Source organism: Zingiber officinale, chromosome 11A (assembly GCF_018446385.1).
Source record: "Zingiber officinale cultivar Zhangliang chromosome 11A, Zo_v1.1, whole genome shotgun sequence".
NCBI classification, from domain to species: domain Eukaryota; kingdom Viridiplantae; phylum Streptophyta; class Magnoliopsida; order Zingiberales; family Zingiberaceae; genus Zingiber; species Zingiber officinale.
Genome location: NC_056006.1, coordinates 42648537 through 42658518, shown reverse-complemented (window position 1 = coordinate 42658518; position 9982 = coordinate 42648537). Strand labels below are relative to the sequence as shown.

Sequence of the window (9982 nt, the reverse complement as noted above, 5' to 3'; positions counted from 1 at the left end):
AAATGAGATCAAGAATTGAAGACTAGTTGTTTAACTTTGATTGTTGAATCTGATTGTTATTGAGAATTGTATGTGAATTGGGTTTCTACAATTATGTTTGGGCTAAAGGAGTTTTGTTCTTACTGATATTGTAAATTGGAAATTGGTAATTGACTCAATGATCTCAATGATGCTTTGAATCCGAACTTACTTGTTGTAAGCTTGATGAGATGGAAGAGAATCTTGTTTAGATGAAATTACTCTTTTCCTTAACTCTATTCTTGATTTAATTACATGAAGACAATTTGCAATGTAAATCAAATGGAAAAGTTAAGTGACCATGTAGACGCACGAATTCAATTTGTATTGATTCTAGAGTTCAAACACATTTATTAGTTACCCTTAGAAAAATACAACTTGGGACTCCTTACTACATGCATTTTCTTTAGCTTAAATGGGTTTCAATCTTTATTAATTTGATGTGTCACGTGACATGAAAAATGGCTAACAATAACGTGCTAACCATTTTGCTTTTAGACAAGCAAGTATATAAGTGAGGATTGATGTTCTCAATATGAATATCATAAAATCAGAAAAAGAAATGTCAAAATAAAAACAATGTAGAAAATAAATATAGAAAATAACAAACAAAATAAATGAAAAACTGAAAACTGAAAATGCATGTAAAAACTAATCCTTTTCAAACTTTAAATTTTCATCGTTGATGAAGGAGTAAGTTGGAAGGAAGAGAAAAGGAAAAGCATTAATGAACCATCTTACTTTATCCCTAAAAAATTTTTGATATTCAAACAATTTATCTAAATCATCTTGCAAATATCTCATAAAACCTCAAAAATCTTCATTAAACTCCATTCAAGCTCTATAAGAATTCATAAATCCAGAACTTTTATCACACAACTCTCTCTCACTCTTAAAACACTCTTGTAATTTCCTAAATTGTTCCTCCCCTATGTAAACTTTATTTGTAAGTAGTTCGTTAGTCGAATCTAAATCACTATGAATTTTATCTAAAATAGAATGGAGTTCATGAAAATCAAATTTATGAATGTTACGACTAACCGAAGGAACATCTCTTGAAACTGAGGCTGACAATAATCTAGATTGTTGACTCGCTAAAATTAAATGCCAATTATCCTTAACAAGAATAGTAATAAGGTCATGATTGGGCAATTTTAAAGGGAAATTGCTTTTAATAAGAACACTATGCCCATGTTCCTCACGCCTTATTATTTTTATTGCTAAACATGAATTTAGATCTAATCTACAAGATTCATCCATCACCTCTAATTCATCAAGATCACACCCTAATACTAATGTTATTTGAGTTAACAACCCTCTTAAAACAATGGGTGTGGTAGAATCTGCTTTCCCTAATTTTACTAAATGCTTAAGAAAGAAATAACCGAAATTAATTGAAACATTTTCAACCATTGCCCATAAAAAATACAAATCCATAAGTCTTACTATCCCTTCTTTATCCTCTCGTCCAAATATAGTGTTCTTAATGACTAAATGAATATATCTAAAAATGGGATTAATGATATAAGGAGCTCTAGAAGTGTGAGGGTTAAAATGGGATTATCCGGAGATTTGTTGCCAAAAGTGTGAATTCTCGAATTCAGGTAAAATTGTACACACATCATTTTTAGGTAGATCATAACAAGTATTAAAATCACTCAATGTCCATTCATAATCTTCATTCAATAGATGGAATTTTAATTTCCCCCCTCCTTGTACATTATATACCGTTATAGAACTTAAGATTTCAAAAACGATTCTAGGATAAGTTGGATATTTCATATTCATTAATCCACTCTAGCCTATTATTTCAAATAACCAACCAATATCATCTCTAAAGCCTAAGGTGTCTAAAGTTGCATCATCCAAAAATTTAGTACTCAAGAGAGGGTGTTTACATAAAGAGAAATATCGAATTTGTTGTTCTTTGCTAGAAAAGACAATGCCAAAATTATTGGAAATACCTTTGAAACAAGAGTTCCTTCCTTTTGTGGCAAGCATCTTTTCTTTCCCTCTTCTTGTTGATGAAGTATCCTTGATTACATTCGACATAGTAGAAGCTAAAAAGGTTGAACTTTTAAAGAAGATGAGAGAAGGGATCGAGTGGAAGTAGTTTAGAACCCTTGAAGAGAAGAAAGGAAGAGAGAAAAGGGGAGTGTGCGGAGGGCACGACCATGTAGCACATACACCCCTGTGCCCTAACCCTTAAAGACTGGGTTGGGTTATGCTCTTCCTTTCACACGGACGTGTATGGATTTTCAGCACGACCATGTGAATTTACATGGGCCTTGCATTCTCCTTCTTGGGGATGTCCGCACGGCCGTACCAAATGGCGCGGGCAGTGCAGTCCCCTTCACGGCTTGATTCACATGACCATGTGTGATGCACGACCCGATTCTTTTCCTTCTTGATTTAGCCTCACACGGCCGAGTCTGTCTTGTTCTCGAGAATTCTCACACGGTTGTGTGTGGAATACGACCGATCATTTTTCCTTCTCTGGAATCTCCACACGGCCATGTGTCGTACATGGTCGAGCACATCTCTTTCTTGGGTAAGTTCACACGACCCGTGTGAGTCACACAGCCAAGTGCTCTTCCTCCTCTGTAAGCTCTACACGGTCGTGTCTAGTACACGACCAAGCTCTATTTAGCTCAACATAGATAATTTTCTCCCTTTCCGACTTCTCCAATGCTTCCATGCCCATGAAGTAATCACGACCAGCTCATGGAAGCAAAATACAACCTGAAAAACAAACATTAACAACAAATTTAAAAGCACTAATTAATGAAAAAGATAATTACAAATTTGAAAATGAACCCTTGGGTTTCCTCCCAAGAAGCGCTTTTTAAGGTCATTAGCTCGACCGGTCTTCTTAATCTGGGGGACAAGGTTCAGAGAAGTATAATTTTTGTTTCTCTTCCAAATTCATACCATGTATATATCTTTTTAGACGTTGACCATTCACCTTAATAATTCCCAGCTCTTCATTCCAAATATCTACTGCTCCGAAAGGGTAAACCTTTTTAACCTTGAATGGACTCGTCCATCGTGACTTAAGTTTTCCTGGAAAAAGTTTTAACCTTGAATTAAATAATTAAACTAAGTCCCCTTTTTTAAAATCTCTGTGTAAAATGTGTTGATCATGTCATTTCTTTGCCCTTTCCTTATAATATCGGGCATGTTCATAAGCATCCATCCTTAATTCCTTAAGTTCATTTAACTGAAGTTTTCTTTTTTCTCCTGCTATCCTGAGATCCATGTTAAGTTTTGTAATTGCCCAATAAGCTTTATGTTCCAATTCAATTGGAAAATGACATGACTTTCTATAGACTAACCAAAATGAAGTCATACCAATGGGAGTTTTGTAGGCAGTACGATATGCCCATAAAGCATCATCTAACTTCAATGACCAATCTTTGCGTAAAGTTGAGATTGTTTTCTCTAGTATAGTCTTGATTTCACGATTAGAGATCTCAACTTGCCCAATAGTTTGTGGATGGTATGGTGTTGCCACTTTGTGATTTACTCCATATTTCTTGAGTAAGGCTTCAAACTATTTTTCTATAAAATATGATCCCCCCCCCCCCCCCAATCACTAATGGCTGCCTTAAGTATGCCAAATCGTGGAAAGATTGTCTTTTTAAATAATTTGATGACTATTTTTGCATCACTTGTAGGAGAAGCTACTGCCTCCACCCATTTCGACACATAGTCCATCGCTACCAGAATAAACCTATTTTCATATGAAAAAGGAAATGATCCCATAAAATCTATCCCCCATACATCAAATAATTCAACTTCAAGAATGTAGTTTAGTGGCATTTCATTTCTCCTAGTGATATTTCCAGTCCTTTGACATTGATCACAGGATTGCACAAATTCTCGTGTATCTTTGAATAGAATATGCTAGTAAAACCCTGCCTGTAGAATTTTTGCAGATGTCATTGAACATCCCAAATGGCCTCTATATGATGAAGAATGACAATGGAGTAATATATCCTTAACTTCTTCCTCTGGTACACATCTTCGATAGATCATATCACTATATTTTTTGAAAAGAAGCGGTTCATCCCAAATATAATTTTTAACATCCGAAAGAAATTTTCTCTTTTGTTATCTAGAGAAATTTGGGGAAAGAACTCTACTTGCTAGATAATTAACAAAGTCTGCATACCAAGGTGTCTTTACACATGCCAATGCCAATAGATGTTCATCTGGAAAAATATCATCAATATGTACATCACACTCTATATTTTACCATACTCAAGATAAATGATCCACCACTACATTCTCTGCCCCTTTTATATCTCTGATCTCTAAATTAAATTCCTAAAGAAGTAAGATCCATCTGATAAGTTGTGGTTTAGCATCCTTCTGTTACGTTCCGCAAGTGTACGGAAATGTCGCAAGTAATATAAAAGATTATCATATCCACAGGGACTGGAATAAGCACTAGAAATATCTCAAAGCGAATTAGCTAAACAACTAATCAATTGGTTTCAAATGCTAAGGATGAAAAACAAATCTAAAATGAAAGATTAGCAAACAAGAGTTTGGGAGTTTGAGTTATGATAAAGGGAGATTCTAGGAGTTTTGGTTTCTTTGTAAGATCTCTTGAATGTATATAGTTTACCAATTCTTATTCCTCAATTGTCGAATATTTGTAGAAGGTTGTCGGTTCTCTCTTGCAATAGATAACCGGCTTAGGACTGAAAATGTACCTAAATGTGATCAATTAGATATGAACCTACGTTGTCCTTACACAGGATTGCACCTATTACTATGCTTCCCTCGGATATCAACATAGAAGTTCATAGCTTCTTAACCCATAAAGATACAAGGATTGAATCATAAAATCTATCCTATCCTCTTGAATATTCTCATTTCCCCTTCAAGGTTATCTCTCAAACGTCCTTACACAGGCTTGCACCTATCAGGTGGATCCCTCGGAAAATTGAGTGAGAGTTAATCTCTACAAAGTCTATAAGATATCCAAACAATCAATCAAGAATGAGAATTAAGCCCTAATCACAATTAATCATTCAAGATCCAATCGATACAAACTAGGCAACATCATAGAAACAAAGAAATGGCAAATCCACAAGAGTTTACATCAATTTATCTCACAAATACTCCCTCCATACTAGAACAACAAGATCTACTCCATAAAACGAAGGAAGAGAACCTAAGATAAGAAGATTACAAGCATTCTTCAATTCCAATCTAAGAAGAGGAAAGAAAGAAAACTTATCTACAATATAGCTCCATCTTCGGATCCAATCCTCGCTTCCGGAGTCGAATTCGCCAAGATCTCCCTTTAGATTGCCCAAAAATCCTCCCAAGAATAGGAGGAATCCACCAAATCTTGATTTCTCCCAAAGGGGAGAAGATCCCCTTTCAAATCTCCAAGGAGGCTTTAAATAGAGGGAGGCTTTTGGGCACCACACTGCCCCGAGGCATGGTCGTGTGAGGTTCACACGGCCAGAGCCTTTCCCCTCTCTGCCATCTATACACGGCCGTGTGTGGTACACGACCGTGGACAACTCCCATCAAAACCTCCAAGCACGGCCGTGTAGATCCACAAGGCCTGAACCGCCCCAACTTCTGGAAACTTGGCACGGCCGTGTGGTGCACATGGCCAGAACACTTTTAAGCGCTGGGAACCCTGCACGGTCGTGTGATGCACACGGCCAGGGCCTTCTTGGTCTCTGGAAACCTTACACGGCCATGTAGATCCACACGGCCATGTAGATCCACACGACCATGTAAGGATTGAACTCTGATTTGCTTCAAAACTTAGCACGACCGTGTGAGGTTCACACGGCCAGGCCTTCTTCCTTTGTTGTTGCTGCCACACGACCTCTGAACTCCACACGGCCAGAGCTCCCTACCAATGTAGGGCCGTGTCTGGTACACGGCCAGGTGCCTTCTCTCTTGCTTAGCTCATAAGTTTTGTCCAAGAATGCAGAATCTTCACCGAATTCGACTCCTGTGTACAGAAAATGCACAAAAGCAGATCTCCGAACAAAAAAGAGTGAATATGCTGAAAGGAAAACTGGAAGTACACAAATGCATAGATTAAGCATGCTCAAAATATGTAAATGTGCGTCAAAACATGCATAAAAATATATAAAATCTACGCACATCACACCCCCAGACTTAAACCTTTGCTTATCCTCAAGAAAAATGCTGCAATCTGAATTCATATGTTCTACAACTCATTCATAAACCTAATGCACTTTCCTAACTCTATCAAAGGGTTCCACTAACAAGCATAATCATGGAAACAAATCAAGTATGACTCAAGCTTAAGTATCCTGTGCACAGTGTAAAAATAACTCAAAAACCCTTCAAGTTTCAATCTATGTCCTAGTCAAGTCGTCATCAAATTTGAATTCCTAATGTTTTCGGTGAAAGACAAGTAACCAGTGATAGGCACTTACTTGCCACTCACTTGGTTCATATTTCTCAATCAACCCAAGGTCTCAAGGGTGTGTTCAATCTCAAGAGAAGCTAAGCAGTCATTTCCCCAGTAACCTAACTCGGCCTCAAAGGGGTGACTTGCTAGATTCCACTCACGATAACTGTTTTTTATATCCCATATTCACTTTTTTTTTCTCATTGCTTTTTTTCAATTTTTTTCATAAGCATTTGCATTGTGCAAATCTTATTTCACAAGTGTACTTTTAGCACAAATGTTGGGATATTTTGATTTTTCCAAATGAGCTTTCATGAGTTGAGCCTCATCCAGTAACCAAAATGAAGTTTGAAAAATCACCATGGAAACCAAGTACTAAGCAAGCAAGATGAATCATGACTATTTCAATGATATCAACCATTCAAGCATCAAGTCAAAGTGTAGTGAAAGTAAGATTCTTAAGGTCAAGCCAAGACTAAAGCTCATCTCCATATGATTCTTAGCTTATTTCATGCTACCCAAGATAGCGAAAAGAAGTATATAAAGCTTACTACTAGCATCATTTACAACATCATGAATCTAGATAATGAACGTGCTAACATTTTATCTTGAAGACAAGAAAGCATATAAGTGAAATTTGATGTTCTCAAGATGGATGCCACAAAAAATCAAAACAAAATGCAAGACATAAGCAAAAACAAACAAAGCAATTCAAATTCATCTAATGCATCCCCCCAGACTTAAACTTTTCATTGTCCCAATGAAAACTAAAAACAATGTGGAGAAGATTTATGAAATTTAGAGAAGTTACCAAGTGATGAGCTCCAAATGGTTGACATTCATGTTCTAAAAAAAAATACTCCTCTATCCAATGCTCACATTCCTCCACAACTTTGAATTCTATAAAAATAAGATAGACAAGAAAAATTAAGTAGAGGATACATGTTTATTATAAAGAAAGAACTAAAGACATAAAAGAAAATAAGCAAAATGAACTTAGGTTGCCTCCCAAGAAGCGCTTGTTTAAAGTCATTAGCTCGACCACCTCATAGATTCATCTAAATCTTGCTCTTGGAGGGGTAAGATATTTTAGAACCCTCCTACCAAGGGCTCTTATTATGGAGAGAGCTTTCATCAAAGGAGCTACAAAGTAAAGTATAACTCTCTCCATCTTCGTCTTCTTGGAAATTTTTTCAGGTGGTCGAAGACGGTTCAGATTGAGCTTCCAATTATTGGCCCATGTGAAATCTTCACATCTAAAAGAAAAACAAATCTCCCACAAGCATGTTATATAGTATAGATCTAGAACCATATCAAGATAAGATGAATAAATAATAAAAACTGAATCACATCCAACAAAGTCAATTATAGGTACCTCCATAAAGTTTTCCAAAAGATCACCAGAAATACTAACCTTACTTTGCTGAGAAATACCTGAAATTTCTAAACATGTAGATATGACTTCCTCTGAATCAAATGATGGTTCTGGCTCTAGCTCAGGTGTTGATGATATCAATGATGGTGATTCTTGAGACTCTGCTAGCTCTGCATAAGTCCCTACACATTGTTCCACAACATGATCAATTCTTAAAACCTCTAAGGGTTGTGTTGACAAAGGTGGTGATCCTTGAGATGCTGCTTCCACAACACAGCTCCCTACACATTCTTCCATATCATCATCATCAACACATACATCAAAAAATAAACCAACATCTATGTCCTCAATAGGATAATCAATAACAAGAGTATCAATAACTTCACTTGCAGTTTTAAGTTGATCTACCACATCACATTCATCATCTGAAAATTCAATGTCACTATAACACCTTATAAAATTTTGAGGTAGATCTGAAAACTTATTTACCACTGCATTATCAATAAAATCATCATCTGAAAAATCTTCATCTTCATATATATTTAAAAATCTGCACTCAACCATATTAGTGTCATAGGATTTGCCGAAGTCTTAATTTTCATTGACCCCCACTAACCTTAGTGGAAAAGGAACCCTTAGTGAAGGTCTTGGGAAAGACTGAACTTCCTTTTTCCCAAATTCCCTTTGAGCTTTTGGAGGAGGTCCAACTTGCTTATCTAATGTTGGTGTGATTAATCGTTGAGGGAAAGGTACTTGTGGCCTTTGGGAATTTCCTAGAGAAATGGAACTGAGTTCTTGTGATCTTCTATTATTCTTCTCCTCAATTCTAAACATGTCATTCTTCATAAGTTCTTCATGATTTTTGCCACTTCTCAACCCAACATCATCACACTTTTCATTGGATCTTGACTGTGTAGGAGGGGGATCTTCTTTAAACCATTTTGAAACAATACTATCAAGCTTTGCCCCCAAATGTTTGAACTCCTCACTCTGTGACTTGTGAATTTCAACATTTTTAGGTGGTTGGATTTCATTTTATTTGACAGGCTCTCTTACATTTATGGCTTGCACTATTTGAATATCTGAGGGAAATTCCATCCAACTTTTGTTCGACCATTCATGGAGGTTTAATGTCACTTGATCAATTAATGAATAAGCTTCATCTACACTTTTGTCCATAAAAGAACCTCCAGCTGATGAATCCAATAAACTCTTATCTGAGAAAGAAATTCCCCCATAGAATATGTGTAAAATCAACTATTTTTCAAAACCATGATGAGGGCACTGTCTTTGAAGACTCTTGAATCTATCCTATGCTTCAAATAATGATTCTCCATATGCCTGAGCAAAATTTGTTATGCAATTCCTCATATACACTATTCTACTTGGAGGGAGAAAATGATTCAGAAATTGCTTCTCCAATTGTTCCCAACTTGTGATGCTTTGAGGACAGAGAGAATATAGCCAAGTCCTTGCTTTATCCTTGATACTGAAAGGAAATGCCATCAATCGAACTGCATCTGCTGATACTCCTTCACATTTCACCAGATCGCAAATCTCTAAAAATGTTTTAAGATGCAGATAAGGACTCTCTGATACTTCTCCTCCAAATTTGTGACCTTGTATCATGAAAATTATCTCTGGGTCTAGTTGGAAACTTTCTACTTCAATTTGAGGTTGCACAATGGGAGATAAAAATCTTGCAGAAAAGGGTGTAGAAAAATTTCTCATGGGCATGCTTGACATGTTAGTGCTCATGAATATTCAAGAAGGAAAAGAAAATTATCAAGAATCAAAGACAAGAAATAAAATGCAATATGAAAAACAAGAAAGCAAATGCAGAATTTAAATTGCAAGAAAGAAAGTGCATAATGAAAACAAGAAAGAAAAGATAAAAGTAAAAAGGAAAATGTCTAGAATAATTCATATGCTAAAAATTGCAAGATATGTTTATAAAAGAAAAGAAGAAAGAAACTAGATCAAAAGAGAAAACAGAGAAAAGTTAGATTAGAGTGCTAGAAATCAAGAATGCAAAGTTAGAATTAGAATTAGAATTGCAACAAAAAGAATTCTCAAGAATGTTATTCAAGAAAGGAAAAACTTATGAAAACAGAATTCTAATAATTACTTATAACTATGCAAATCAAAAGAAAGAAAGAAAAGTTATGTTT

The 9982-nt window shown here is 35.9% G+C and overlaps 1 non-coding gene across 1 annotated transcript; it reads left to right on the top strand.

Annotated features, from left to right (window-relative positions):
- The first annotated feature begins 9078 nt into the window (after window positions 1-9078).
- LOC122033085 lies at window positions 9079-9184 on the top strand. The gene has a single exon (XR_006126348.1). It is a non-coding gene; the product is annotated as a small nucleolar RNA R71 (small nucleolar RNA).
- The last annotated feature ends 798 nt before the right edge of the window (window positions 9185-9982 follow it).